Here is a 15,551-nt window from a genome sequence, read left to right as displayed (position 1 = left end):
TTGAAGACCTTGGGAAACGAAAAGCAGTTACCAGCACCAATATAAATAGCTATCTCTAAAACCTAAAAGGGTTCCTCGGTTTTTCCACGCTCACATTGCCGAAGCTTTGCCAATTTTCTTTCTTTTCACGCTTTTGCTTATTTTCTTTTCCAGCAACTTAACCTTGTTTATTTATTTCTTTTGCAAGTTCTACATTCTTTTTTCCTTTGCAATTTACCTTTCCCTTTTTAGCATTTAGATATTTTTCGCATAATAGTTTCTACACCGGAAACTATTGTGCAACTTTTTATCGGATCTAACCTTACGTTAGATTCTAGTTTTATTTCCTTGGTTTGATTTATTGTTTAATTGAAGAATCCAAGAACAAATCCTACCGGCTTGTGGTGGAGTGTTCAAGACTATTGTATTACGCATTCAGGTTCTTTAATCATTATTTAATGTTTTGTTTTATTATTTATTTATATTGTCTGCCTGGAATGAGTCTGTTTATGCATGATATGTATTCTTGTTTATTTAGCATGTCTGGCTAATTCGCCTAGATATCGGTATGTAAAGTAAGCAGAATAAGGGATCAAGACTGAGTCGGTCTATTTAAACTTAAAATTAAAATCAATCTTTTTACGGTCTCAACTTACAGGTTTAATAACAAGATTTTTTACAAAAGTAAAGGACATAAAGAAGTTAAAATCAATAGAGCGAGAGTTTGAGGTTTTAACTGGACAGTGTAAGTTAGGCATTAATTCTAGATCAGGGCGAGAGCAAGTTTTAGAGTTAATTAAATTCTGACCTTTTCCAAAAAGTATTTTTAAAGATTGAATGTGAGGACGAGAGTTAAGCATTTGGATTTAATTATATAACCTAAGTCAACAGAGCGAGAGTTTGAGATAAGGGTGTTTAAAACGGTCAGTGTTTTCTTAAAAAGAGTTTCTGCAACTTTATTGCTTTCAAAATATGGTTTTTGACTTAATTATAAGTGACAGCTACATTAATATAAAATCATGGTTTATTCAACAGAGCGAGAGTTTGAGATAAAACCTTTAACCAATAAAGTTAACTGAAACGATTTATTTTAAAACCAAGAAACCGACAAAGACTTGATTCCCTAGTTTTGACGAACTACATACCGATATCCGTTTTATTAATATTTAATCTAGATCTTAGTTTAGCTCTTAGTTTTTCCCCAAACAATCAAACATTTTTCACCTTAGCTTTACGTAGTAACCTTAGATAACTGTATATCGATTCATAAGTCCCTGTGGGATCGATATCTTTTAAAACTACGCGATAGAACTGTGCACTTGCAGTTTGTATCCCATTCTCGACTCACACAGTCGAGCGATCAAGTTTTTGGCGCCGTTGCCGGGGACTTTTATTTAATCGATATCGTAACTCTTCCGTTACGCTGTAGAGACTAAGGTTTCTTTTTCTTCTATTCTTTCTTTCGTTGATTTGTATGCCACGCACTCGCTCACAAGGCGAACCGCTCTATTTACGAATCAACGATATCGAGCTATATCTCCGAGTCTTACGACGAATTCGGGAATATCGTGCTGAAAACAATCTCCCTCCTATCGAATTTCCTGATCTCAAAGATCTTCTTCTTTCACCCGAGATGGCAGAACCAGCTCGTGCTCTTAGAGATTACGCCGCTCCATCGCAAGATGAACCACATTCAAGTATTGCTCCGCCCGCAATCGAAGCAAACAACTTCGAACTCAAACCTTCGCTGTTGCAGGCTGTGCAACAGAACCAATTCTCTGGAAATCCTACCGAGGATCCAAACCTTCATTTATCCGTATTTGTCCAATACGCTGATACTGTTAAAGCTAATGATGTCACTTCAGAGGCAATTCGACTTCGTCTTTTTCCTTTCTCATTAAGAGATAGCGCTAGAAGATGGCTTCAATCTCTCCCTTCCAACTCAGTCACCATATGGAACGAGTTGAAGAAAGTTTTTCTTGCCCGATACTTTCCGCCAAGCAAAACAGCTATGTTAAGAGCCCAGATAAACGGATTTAAACAGAAAGACAACGAGTCTCTTTTCGAAGCATGGGAAAGATACAAAGACATGATGAGACTTTGCCCACACCATGGTTTGGAAGACTGGTTAGTAATTCACACATTTTATAATGGTCTCTTATACAACACAAGGTTAACAATAGACGCCGCTGCAGGTGGTGCATTAATGAACAAACCTTATGCTGATGCTTACCAGCTTATCGAGAGCATGGCCCAAAACCACTATCAGTGGGGAACCGAACGAACAACGGTGGAAAAACCTCAAACGAAAACTGGCATGTACGAGATAAGTAACCTTGATCACGTTAACGCAAAAGTGGATGCTTTGGTCCAGAAAATTGAAAGTTTAAACGTATCACCCCCAGCCGCCGTGGTTGCTATAACTCAGAATTGCGAGGTCTGTGGAATCCAAGGTCACACTCCTGCGGAATGTCAACTCTTGACTGGAATCCAAGCAGAGCAAGTGAACTATGCTCAAGGAAGCCCCTATTCGAACACCTATAACTCAAATTGGAAGAACCATCCAAACTTTTCATATAAGAGTAATAATGCTTTGTACGCACCTGGACAGTCTCCAAATCAAGCCCCATCTATACCTCCGGGATATCAGAAACCGAACCCATCCATGCCTAATAATAATACCCCTAGAAAATCCAACTTGGAAATCATGATGGAAAACTTTATAGCTTCCCAACAACAAACCAATAAAGATTTCTTAAACCAGAACATACACACTGGCGAACAACTTAAACAACTAGCAAGCAAAGTAGATGCCTTGGCTACCCATAACAAAATGCTGGAAACACAAATATCACAAGTAGCTCAACAACAAGCACCTACTGCTGCCCCAACTGGTACATTCCCTGGACAGCCCCAACCTAATCCGAGAAGCCAAGCTCATGCAATTATATTAAGAAGTGGAACGGAAGTGGAAGGACCGTCTGATCCAAAGATAGAAAACCAAAACCCTAAGAAATCAACTGAGGAAAGTGAACCTAAGGAAAAGGAAGAGAGTAATAAGGAAACCCTAGAAAAGAAGGAACCTTATGTACCTCCACCACCTTACAAACCACCTATACCTTACCCTCAAAGGCTTGTTAAAACCAAAGATGCGGGCCAATTTAGAAAATTTGTTGATCTCCTTAAACAATTAAACGTTACAATTCCGTTCACCGAAGCTATTACGCAGATGCCCTCATATGCTAAATTCTTAAAAGAAATCCTTTCTAATAAGAGGAAACTTGAGGATAGCGAAACCGTTACACTCCCTGCCGAATGTAGCGCTATAATCCAAAACATGCCTCCTAAACTCAAGGATCCGGGTAGTTTCTCTATACCCTGTCACATAGGAAAATTTGTCATCGACAAAGCTTTATGCGATTTAGGAGCCGGAATTAGCGTTATGCCTTTATCCATATGTAAGAAACTGGAAATGGGAGAATTAAGACCGACCAAAATGTCCGTGCAACTAGCAGATCGTTCCATCAAATATCCTGTAGGAATCCTTGAAAACGTTCCCGTACGCATAGGTCAGTTTTACATTCCCACTGATTTTACAATTATGGACATTAGAGAAGATGATATTACACCCATTATACTGGGAAAACCATTCTTAGCAACTGCCGGTGCAATCATAGACGTAAAACGAGGACGACTCACCTTCGAAGTAGGTGAAGAGAAAATTGAATTCATTCTTTCCCAATTCTTGAAAGCACCTGCAATAGAAGATACATGTTACTTCATGGATATCATCGATGAATGCATAAAAGAAGCAGAGTTAGGAGAAGACAAATCATCAGACTATCTTTTAGAAGACAAACCTAACCAATGTTTAGCAATAACACCGGACCCTACGCAATGTCTTAACAAACCAACCCCTGAGCTGAAGACACTTCCCAAAAATCTGAGATATGAATTCCTAGACTTAGAACTTGAACGACCTGTGATAGTTAATGCAGATCTAGGAAGACTCGAAACAGAAAAACTCCTACATATCTTAAGGAAGTACCCCACCGCACTAGGATACCACATCACCGATCTTAAAGGAATAAGCCCTTCTATTTGTATGCACCGCATCATGTTAGAAGAAGACTGTAAAACCTCTAGGGAACACCAGAGAAGACTAAATCCGATCCTGAGTGAGGTAGTAAAGAAAGAAATAACCAAGTTATTGGAAGCAGGTATTATATATCCTATATCTGATAGCAAATGGGTTAGCCCTGTACACGTTGTACCAAAGAAAGGAGGCATAACCGTTATTGAAAACGAAAAAGGAGAAACTATAACTAAACGAATCGAATCGGGATGGAGAATGTGCATTGATTATAGGAAACTAAACAAAGCAACCCGAAAAGATCATTTCCCTTTACCATTCATTGACCAAATGTTAGAACGATTAGCAAAACATTCACATTTCTGTTATCTAGACGGTTATTCAGGCTTCTTTCAAATACCAATTCACCCTGATGACCAAGAAAAGACAACGTTCACGTGCCCTTTTGGTACCTTCGCTTATAGACGAATGCCGTTTGGTCTGTGTAATGCCCCTGCAACCTTTCAAAGATGCATGATGGCAATATTCGCCGACTTTCTCGAAAACATCATGGAAGTATTTATGGATGACTTTTCTGTATACGGACAAAGTTTCGAGGAATGCCTTGAAAACCTAGAAAGAGTCCTTGAGCGATGTGTAAAAGTAAACTTAGTACTTAACTGGGAGAAGTGCCACTTTATGGTACAAGAAGGAATCATTTTAGGACACATCATCTCGAACAGAGGAATTGAAGTAGACAAAGCCAAAATAGAGGTAATCGAAAATCTTCAACCCCCAAGAACCGTGAGAGAAGTACGAAGCTTTTTAGGACACGCCGGTTTTTACCGACGATTCATCAAAGACTTCTCTAAGATAACTAAACCTTTAACCGGACTATTGATGAAAGATGCCGAATTCATATTCGACGATAACTGTTTAAAAGCATTTCAAACTCTTAAACAAGCATTGATCTCCGCACCCATAATGCAGACACCAGACTGGAATGAACCATTCGAAATAATGTGCGATGCCAGCGATTATGCTGTAGGTGCTGTGTTAGGACAAAGAAAGGATAAAAAGCTTCACGTTATATATTACGCTAGCAGAACCCTGGATGAAGCGCAAATGAATTACGCCACTACCGAGAAAGAACTCCTAGCAGTGGTATTTGCGCTAGATAAATTTCGTTCTTACTTGGTCGGAGCTAAAATAATAGTCTACACTGATCACGCTGCTATCAGGTACCTTTTAACAAAAAAAGACGCTAAACCTAGACTCCTAAGATGGATCTTGTTGCTACAAGAATTCGACTTAGAAATCAAGGACAAGAAAGGAACTGAAAACGTAGTAGCAGACCATCTCTCTAGACTTGAGAACCTTGAACCGGAAAGAACATCAATTAATGATGATTTCTCGTATGACAAACTTATAGCTACTTTGGAAGAGAGCAACTCCGACATGCAAGTAGAAACCACCTTAGCTATATCCGTCACACCATGGTACGCTGATCTCGTCAATTATTTAGCTGCCGGAATAGTTCCACCTACTTTATCTTACCAACAGAAGAAACGATTCTTCTACGACATAAAACACTATTACTGGGATGATCCCTTACTTTTCAAAAGAGGCCCCGATGGTATTTTCCGTCGATGCATACCCGAAGAAGAAGTAGAAAATATAATCCAACACTGTCACTCCGCTCCTTATGGTGGACACACAAGTACATCCAAGACCTGCTCTAAAATCCTACAAGCCGGCTTTTATTGGCCAACTATATGGAAGGACGTACATGCGGCTATTAAGGAGTGTGACAGATGTCAACGCACGGGAAACATATCTAGACGTGACGAGATGCCACAAAAAGGTATTTTGGAAGTAGAGATTTTCAACGTGTGGGGGATAGACTTCATGGGACCCTTTCCATCCTCTTTCGGTAACAAATACATACTCGTGGCAGTTGACTACGTATCAAAATGGATCGAAGCTGTAGCATCCCCAACAAATGACACCCGAGTAGTAACTAGACTCTTTAAGAATATAATATTTTCGAGATTTGGCATCCCAAGAATAGTAGTCAGTGATGGTGGATCGCACTTTATATCCAAGGTACTCGAAAAATTATTATTTAAATATGGAGTAAGACATAGGATAGCGACACCTTACCACCCTCAAACCAGTGGACAAGTGGAAGTATCTAACAGAGAAATCAAGCAAATACTAGAAAAAACGGTCGCCACTTCAAGGAAAGATTGGTCATTGAAATTACCAGAAGCTTTGTGGGCATACCGAACTGCTTATAAAACCCCCATAGGGACGACCCCATTTAAGCTCATTTATGGAAAATCCTGTCACCTCCCGGTAGAATTAGAACATAAAGCCTATTGGGCTATTAGAAATCTAAATTTGAATTATAAAGCCGCCGGTGAAAAGAGAATCCTTGACATAAATGAATTAGAGGAACTCAGAAGAGACGCCTATGAAAATGCCAGAATCTATAAAGAAAGAACAAAACAATGGCATGACAAGCGTATATCAAGGAAAATCTTCAAGCAAGGTGACGCAGTACTTTTATTTAACTCTAGACTAAAGTTATTCCCGGGAAAACTACGATCCAGATGGTCAGGGCCTTTTCATATCACTAAAATCTTTCCCAGTGGAGCGGTAGAAATAAAAGGAAAATCTACAGAACCGTTCACCGTAAACGGGCAACGTCTGAAACACTATCACTATGCGGAAACCAACGAGGATTCGCAAATCCTACACTTAGACGAAACGCCCCCAGGACCTATAGATTATATTTAACAGTTTCTTTGTCGAGCTTGCGACATTTAAACAAAGCGCTTAGTGGGAGACAACCCACAAATTAGTTTGTTATTTTATTATTCTATTATTATCATTTCCCTATTTCTTTCTTAATTATTCTTTTAATTTCTGTTTAGCATTCATTCTTGATTTATTCACAAAGAAAAAAATATAATAATAATAATTTTTTCTTCTTTCGGCATTTGGCCAAATCCTGACTTAAACTCATGTTTTCTTTTCTCTAGCTAACACTAACCAGATGGGACATATTGATCGTATGGGTATCAAGTTCAGAGGAATGGCTCAGAAACAAAAGTTTGAAGAACTAGCCGCTAGAGAGATGCTACCTAGTTTATATGCTGATGATTGGGCTATGACTGCCCTTGGACTGAGACAGAGTGTCCTGTATTTGCTGAATCAGATTGGATGGGAGACATCCCCTATCCTGAGACATTTCACCACCTACCGGAGACTCACACTAGAATTCCTTAGCTCATTAATCTATCTACCCAGCCATGGAAAAGGAATTAGCAGAGGTTTTATCCAGTTCAGAATGTTCAACATGGAGTACCAATTTAATATTAGAGACTTCACCAACCTTTTGGGTTTTCCTACCTCCTTTGATACATTCACTGTAAGCCAGGAAGAACTTTTTGAATATAGAGAGCTTGAACACTTTTGGGGTAGGCTGACTGGAAATGATGAGCCCGAAGAACATGAGTTTCTCTCTGGAAACATACACAACCCGGCCTTTCGCTATTTCCATAAGATCCTGACCCACACTTTATTTGGGAAGAAGCCAAATAGTACTTCAGTTTCACGTGATGAACTCTTCATCATATTTTGTGCTTCCCAGAACCGTCCAGTGAACGGTGCCACTTTTATGTTAGCTAATTTGGACCACCTTATCCAGGATGAGCGAGCACCCATTAGAATAGGCGGTTTGATAACTATGATAGGTAATGCTATTGGGTTACGTCAGCCTATGCTTGACCTAAACCCTTTTTGTGGCATTACTACTATGAGTATACCTTTCCTCTTCAACACTATGTTTATAGCAAACCTAGGGACTGATGAGTTTGAGCTTATTATTGATAACCAGGTTCTCTGCCTATTCACCATGCCCGATCCTAGGACTAGTGTTCATAACCAAAGGAACTGGCTCTATAACCTGAATGAAACCCCAACTCCTGCTAGATCCACTGAATCCATCCAGGATTATGAGATTTGTAATGACTATGAGAATTATGTTGACCAGATCCCTCATGCTGAATCTGACCCTCAGACACCATCCGGCTATTATGATATTGACCCTCCTCCTCAGCCTGTTCAGACCGAAGAATCAGCCATACCTGACCTCCGACATCATATGCCCGGAACTGATTATAACACCGCCATTGAAGCTTTGATGTCAGAACAAGACGCCCTCAGAGGAGAATTTACTAACATGAGACACGAAGTTCTAGGATACATGAGCAGTATGACGAATCAGTTTCACGAGTTGCTACATCATGTTAACTCTTTTGCTCCTCCGGCCAGAGATCGTACAGAGGGATAGAGTTTAGTTATTTTTCTAAGTTATTTAGTTTTAAATTAGATTTTTCATTAATGTTATTTGAATTCGTGTTCGCATTTATTTTTTTCTTTCATTTCATTGTTTTCCTTTCCTGTATTACATTATGATCATTTTTATTGAAGCTGTTTATTTAATTTTATTATGCAATAGCTATTATTCTCTACTGTTGCTACCTATGAATTATTATTATACAAAGCAGATTAAGCGTGCACCATAAATTAAACTGCAGACTAAACTGATCATAAGCAAAACAAAACAAAATAAATAACAAAAATTAAATCCTTTACCGAAGTGATTTTGTGAAATGCTACTGTAGCCTTTCCAAAAAGGAATGTGTGACGAGCGTCACATTATCCGTAACGGACGGCACGCCTATTGCCTGTTACGAGCGTCACACCCCTGTGACGAGCGTAACACTACTCAGACTAGTGAACGTTAAAGAGCCGTTGGAGACGAACGTTACACCTTTAACTTTTTACCTTCCCCATTCATTTTTCATTTAACCACACTTAATTACTTTTCAACCACCTTTTCTTTCCACCTTCCAAATTCTTCTCCTATAAATACCCACCAAACCTTCCTTCACTCACCACAAACAATTCTCTCCTATCAAATACATTTCTTTTTCTTTCCAAATCACCCCTTCAAAATTCATCACAATGGCGGGAAATCAGAATTTCGGAAATATCATCTTCCGATCCGTAGATGACAATTATCAGAGGGAGCAATTCGAGCGTTTCCAACAGCGAGGCGTCGCTTCCACCAGATACCCCGATTTAACCTGTTTACAACAATTAGGATTACTCCAAGGTATCGAATGGATGCTCCGTCAAGCCAACTTAACCTTCCTTTGCACTCATAATCAACCCACCTACCCATCCCTAACCTTAGAATTCTTAAGTTCATACGACTACACCACCCCCGCCGGTGAAGACGAATTTTTAACCGGTACCGCAACCTTCCGTATGTTTAACACCGAGTACTCCCTAACCCAAAACCATATGAGTACCATGCTACAATTTCCCACAGAAGGTCTGCTGCACGCCAGAATCCCTCCAACCTCAAACTGGAACACAGTTGGTGTTTTCGGCCTTTTTAAGAAAATTTCCGGTATAGATACCTACAACTGGGAAGAGCTCCTTCTCTCCCATATACATAACCCCACTATCCGGTACTTTATCCGCATCTTGCAAAACACAGTTTTTGGAAGGCCAAACAACAGCAAGGTCAACTCAAAGGAACTATTTTTCCTCCAGTGCGTCTTCGAACCAGATACTCAGGTAAACGCCGCCTCCTTTCTCTTTCATCATATCCGCACCTTATGTGCTAGAGGCAGGCAACCTTTTATAATCGGTGGATTAATCACCACCATAGCACTTGGCCTACACCTAGGGGATAAACTTCAAACTTTAGAATCCCTACCTCCCCTATCTATGGATATCAGCTACTGTCGATCCAGCCGCTTGATTAAGAACAGAGTAGGCGGAGGATATTATCTTATGGTGAACAACCAGGCAGTCCCAAGCGTTGTTCTACCAAATACTGCCCGCACTGATGTCACAAACCCCGACTGTCACCTCTACGATCTAAACGCTCCCGAAACCACCGAGCCTTCACAAACAAACCCGCAAACAGATGAGTTTGAAGAAATGGAACAAGGTGATCATCCGCCTACACAACAGTCAGTCCCGCTCAACCCTTCCAGTAATGCAACTGGCCCATCCTCCCAACGTCGTCGACGAAGAAGGCCTGCAACCAACGACGACATTATGGATGCTATCGACGGTATGCAGGCACAGAATGTCGAAATACTGCAGATGATGCGTCAAATGCAACAGCAACAGGATGCTAGGAATGCCATAACCGACCAGCGGTTTACTGAGTTGTTCAGCAGGTTCGACAACTTAGACTTACGTCAGAGATCACCAGGTCCAAGAACCAGAGGCGGAAGACAACCTTAGTTGTAGTTTTTTTTTCCTTTCCATATTGTATTTCATTTCCTTAAAACATTGGGGACAATGTTTAATTTAAGTATGGGGGGGAAAACTTGTTCTTCCTATTTCCATTGTTCAAGTATGTACTTTTCCTTTTAATGTTATTTCCTAAAAAAAAATAAAAAAAAAAAAAAATTTTAAGTTAAGCCCCGAGTGTGAAAATTTCTATTATCTATTCCCTCAAAAATTTTCATGAGCCATAACAAAAATTTAACACACCCAATAAGTATAAAGGTCGCTTATTTTATACAACTTGAGTGAAATCAAGACAAAAATCATTACCATAACAACGCTATGAGAACCTCAACATGTTAGATCAGGATAAGTACCTATTATACCGATTCCTCGAACTTTTAGTTTTATAGTAACCCCGAGTAGTTTATACGAGAAGTCAGCACCATCTTAATAGCAAACTACGTGGAGAGCCGATGAATATAAGTGAATGATCCCCCAAAGTAACATAAAATATATGAATATATCAGGAAATGCACTGATTAAATTAGGTGATCCTTACTAGATCATTTAATCTAAAGGTTGCAGATCATGCAAAAACACAATATGAAAGATCCATTATGAGTTGGTTCAGTAGGTATCTGGTACTGAACTCGGTAGGGCGGACTACGGTTCGATCCCCCACAATTTGCAATGGACTGAATAACGAAGTTATCCGACTTATGTACCAGAACTTCTAGCTAAAAGCGGATCATAATCACTAACCGGTTACTCCACTATGTGCGCGAAAAGATAAAGGGCTTAATGTGATTTCGCTAGAATGAAAACGGGTGAAATAAGAGTAAAGGAACTAGGACAGCTATAATGGCATTGCTCGAACTGGTTTGCATAAGGTCGGGTTATCTGAGGTTGTAACGGTAGTTGTTGATGTCAAGGTTAAACTCAAGTTGCTTCTAAACAAAATCCACTTGCAACCTATTACGAATTGATGTGTGTTTTGAAACTTCGCCTGGCTAAATTTTTGAAAACGATTTCTATGCTGAATTTTGCTTGAGGACAAGCAAAGATCTAAGTATGGGGGAGTTTGATAACACGAAATTATATCATATTTTAGGACTTAATTCCATTAAATTCTATGACTATTTATTTCGGTTTACTGCATTTTATGAGATATTACGTGGTATTTTCTTCCTATTTGTCGCAGGTAGTCTATTTTGAAGAACAAGTGAAAATGGAAGAAAAGGAGGTGCAAAAAGGAGAGAAAAGGAACCAAATGCCAAAGCCCAGCCCAAAGCGCACAAGTCACCAATGTTGTGCCTGTGACGGACGTCACAGGGTGCGTGACGAGCGTCACGCAAAACAGCCTTGTGACGGACGTCACACATGGTGTGACGAGCGTCACACCATTCCACTACCTTTTGGCGCAAGTAACGCCCTCAGAAGACTTGAAGAGACGTTGAGGAGTTTGTGTCCTATATCCACGCCGTGCATTTAGCCACGTTGAAGACCTTGGGAAACGAAAAGCAGTTACCAGCACCAATATAAATAGCTATCTCTAAAACCTAAAAGGGTTCCTCGGTTTTTCCACGCTCACATTGCCGAAGCTTTGCCAATTTTCTTTCTTTTCACGCTTTTGCTTATTTTCTTTTCCAGCAACTTAACCTTGTTTATTTATTTCTTTTGCAAGTTCTACATTCTTTTTTCCTTTGCAATTTACCTTTCCCTTTTTAGCATTTAGATATTTTTCGCATAATAGTTTCTACACCGGAAACTATTGTGCAACTTTTTATCGGATCTAACCTTACGTTAGATTCTAGTTTTATTTCCTTGGTTTGATTTATTGTTTAATTGAAGAATCCAAGAACAAATCCTACCGGCTTGTGGTGGAGTGTTCAAGACTATTGTATTACGCATTCAGGTTCTTTAATCATTATTTAATGTTTTGTTTTATTATTTATTTATATTGTCTGCCTGGAATGAGTCTGTTTATGCATGATATGTATTCTTGTTTATTTAGCATGTCTGGCTAATTCGCCTAAATATCGGTATGTAAAGTAAGCAGAATAAGGGATCAAGACTGAGTCGGTCTATTTAAACTTAAAATTAAAATCAATCTTTTTACGGTCTCAACTTACAGGTTTAATAACAAGATTTTTTACAAAAGTAAAGGACATAAAGAAGTTAAAATCAATAGAGCGAGAGTTTGAGGTTTTAACTGGACAGTGTAAGTTAGGCATTAATTCTAGATCAGGGCGAGAGCAAGTTTTAGAGTTAATTAAATTCTGACCTTTTCCAAAAAGTATTTTTAAAGATTGAATGTGAGGACGAGAGTTAAGCATTTGGATTTAATTATATAACCTAAGTCAACAGAGCGAGAGTTTGAGATAAGGGTGTTTAAAACGGTCAGTGTTTTCTTAAAAAGAGTTTCTGCAACTTTATTGCTTTCAAAATATGGTTTTTGACTTAATTATAAGTGACAGCTACATTAATATAAAATCATGGTTTATTCAACAGAGCGAGAGTTTGAGATAAAACCTTTAACCAATAAAGTTAACTGAAACGATTTATTTTAAAACCAAGAAACCGACAAAGACTTGATTCCCTAGTTTTGACGAACTACATACCGATATCCGTTTTATTAATATTTAATCTAGATCTTAGTTTAACTCTTAGTTTTTCCCCAAACAATCAAACATTTTTCACCTTAGCTTTACGTAGTAACCTTAGATAACGGTATATCGATTCATAAGTCCCTGTGGGATCGATATCTTTTAAAACTACGCGATAGAACTGTGCACTTGCAGTTTGTATCCCATTCTCGACTCACACAGTCGAGCGATCAGATCCTATCCCAACTTACTCCTCCTGGAACACCCCAATGGAATGGTGTATCTGAGAGAAGAAATCGAACCCTGTTGGACATGGTCTGATCCATGATGAGTCACGCCGATCTTCCAAACTCCTTTTGCGGACATGCGCTATTGACAACAGCTTACACACTTAACCGTGTTCCATCCAAAAAGGTTGAGAAGACACCATATGAGATATGGAGTGGTAAGAAACCACATATGTCTTACATAAAGATTTGGGGTTGCGAGGTTTATGTGAAACGACAAATTTCAACTAAGCTTGAGCCCAAATCTGACAAATGCTTATTTGTGGGGTATCCTAAAGAAACAAGAGGGTATTACTTCTACAATCCTTCTGAGGGCAAAGTGTTTGTCGCTCGAACTGGAGTTTTCCTAGAAAAGGATTTTATTTCCAAAGGAACCAGTGGGAGGAAAGTAGAGTTTGAAGAAATTCAAGAATCACAAAGCATTGATACACCTATGGAGGAATTAGAGCAGGAAACACAAGTAGTTATGTAAGAGCAACCTGCTCAAGTAGAACAAGACCATCGTAGGTCAGGCAGGATACGTCACCTACCTGAAAGATATGGATATCTCATAACTGATCAAGGTGATGTATTACTCATGGATCAAGAACGGAGATGAGCCTTGTGTCTACAAGAAGGTTAGTGGGAGCATGATCGTTTTCCTGGTATTATATGTAGATGACATATTACTCATTGGAAACGATATCCCTACCCTACAACAAGTAAAGTCTTGGTTGGGGAAATGCTTTTCTACGAAGGACCTAGGTGAAGCAGCCTATATATTAGGAATCAGAATCTATAGAGATAGATCATAAAATGCTTGGCCTAAAGTCAGAGTACATAGACAAGGCGCTGAGACGCTTTAATATGAATGATTCCAATGGTTATATGTTTTGCTGAAATGGTGGCGCTGTGAGCTTGAAAAGTTTAAAGCAAGATACAGTTGTTGATTCTACAACCGAGGCCGAGTATATTGCTGCCTCAAATGCAGAAAAGGGAGGTGTTTGGATCAAAAAGTTCATTAGTGAACTTGGCATAGTCCCTAGCATTGTGGATCCCATTGGTCTCTATTATGATAACAATGGTGCTATCGCATAAGCTAAGGAGCCTAGATCTCACCAACGATCCAAACACATACTTAGGCGTTATCATCTCATTCAAGAGATAATAGATAGAGGAGATGTGAAAATATGCAGAGTACCTACACTTGACAATATTGCTGACCCACTGACAAAGCCTCTTGCGCAGCAGAAGCATGATGGTCATACTAGATCTATGGGTATTAAGGGTATGCCTGATTGGCTCTAGTGCTAGTGGGAGATTGTTGGTGTAAGCCCTAGAGGCCAATACTTTTGGTACTTGTATCGAATTATTTATTAATAATAAAAGGCTTTTCCTTTATTACGTTTGTTTAATAAAGTCCCTAGAATAGCTAGTCTGTTTAATGTATCAAGTATGACTTAATCATGAGATCACATTAAACATAAGGACACTATTCTTAAAGTATCCGTAGTCGAGCTTCAGTGTGAAGTGGGATAACATTAAAGCATTAAGACTATTATGTTTGTAGACTGATGATCACATCTCATGGATCATGGATAAAGAGTTATCAAGTCTTAAACATAGGTATGAATATTAGGAGTAATATTTATACCGGATTGACCCGCTATGAGAATACTATATAGAAAGTTATGCAAAGTGTCATAAGTTATTCTCATGGTGATAATGGTGTATACCACTCTTCGACCTGAAACCACTATGGACCCTAGATGTAGAGTCGAGTGCTTTATTGTTGATCAAACGTTGTCCGTAACTAGATAACCATAAAGACAGATGATGGGTACTCCACGAAGCATGCTGAGGGACATGAGTGACCTAGATGGAATTTGCCCATCCTGCATAACAGGATAAATGTCTATGGGCCCAATATTGAAATGGACAAGGATGACACGGTCTATGCCTTGTGTTCAATATAGACATAAGGGCAAAAGGGTAATTATACACATAAGTATTATCACAAAAGGAATTGTCAGATCACTTGACATTTTCGTGTCTTGGGTAGCAGTGATGTGTTGCTAGATACCGCTCACTGTTTATTATGTTAAATGTGTGATTTAATATAATTGTCAACGTCACGAAAAACCTACAGGGTCACACACAAAGGACGGATTGATGAGAGATAGAGTAACTAAGGAATACCGTAAGGTACGGTGCCCTTAAGTGAATTATAGAACATCGTAAGATACGGTGTACTCGAGTAGAATACGAAATATGGTAAGGTACCATGGGCTTAAGTGATTT

The 15,551-nt window shown here is 39.1% G+C and overlaps 1 pseudogene; it reads right to left on the bottom strand.

Moving 5' to 3' along the window:
- Positions 1-1,997: 1,997 nt before the first annotated feature.
- On the bottom strand, positions 1,998-2,097 carry LOC127124397 (uncharacterized; annotated as a pseudogene).
- Positions 2,098-15,551: the final 13,454 nt, after the last annotated feature.

The sequence above is a fragment of the Lathyrus oleraceus genome, chromosome 2 (genome assembly GCF_024323335.1).
Source record: "Lathyrus oleraceus cultivar Zhongwan6 chromosome 2, CAAS_Psat_ZW6_1.0, whole genome shotgun sequence".
In the NCBI taxonomy this organism is placed as follows: domain Eukaryota; kingdom Viridiplantae; phylum Streptophyta; class Magnoliopsida; order Fabales; family Fabaceae; genus Lathyrus; species Lathyrus oleraceus.
The sequence above is the reverse complement of the archived record's forward strand: the minus strand, read 5'-3'. Positions and strand labels throughout refer to the sequence as shown.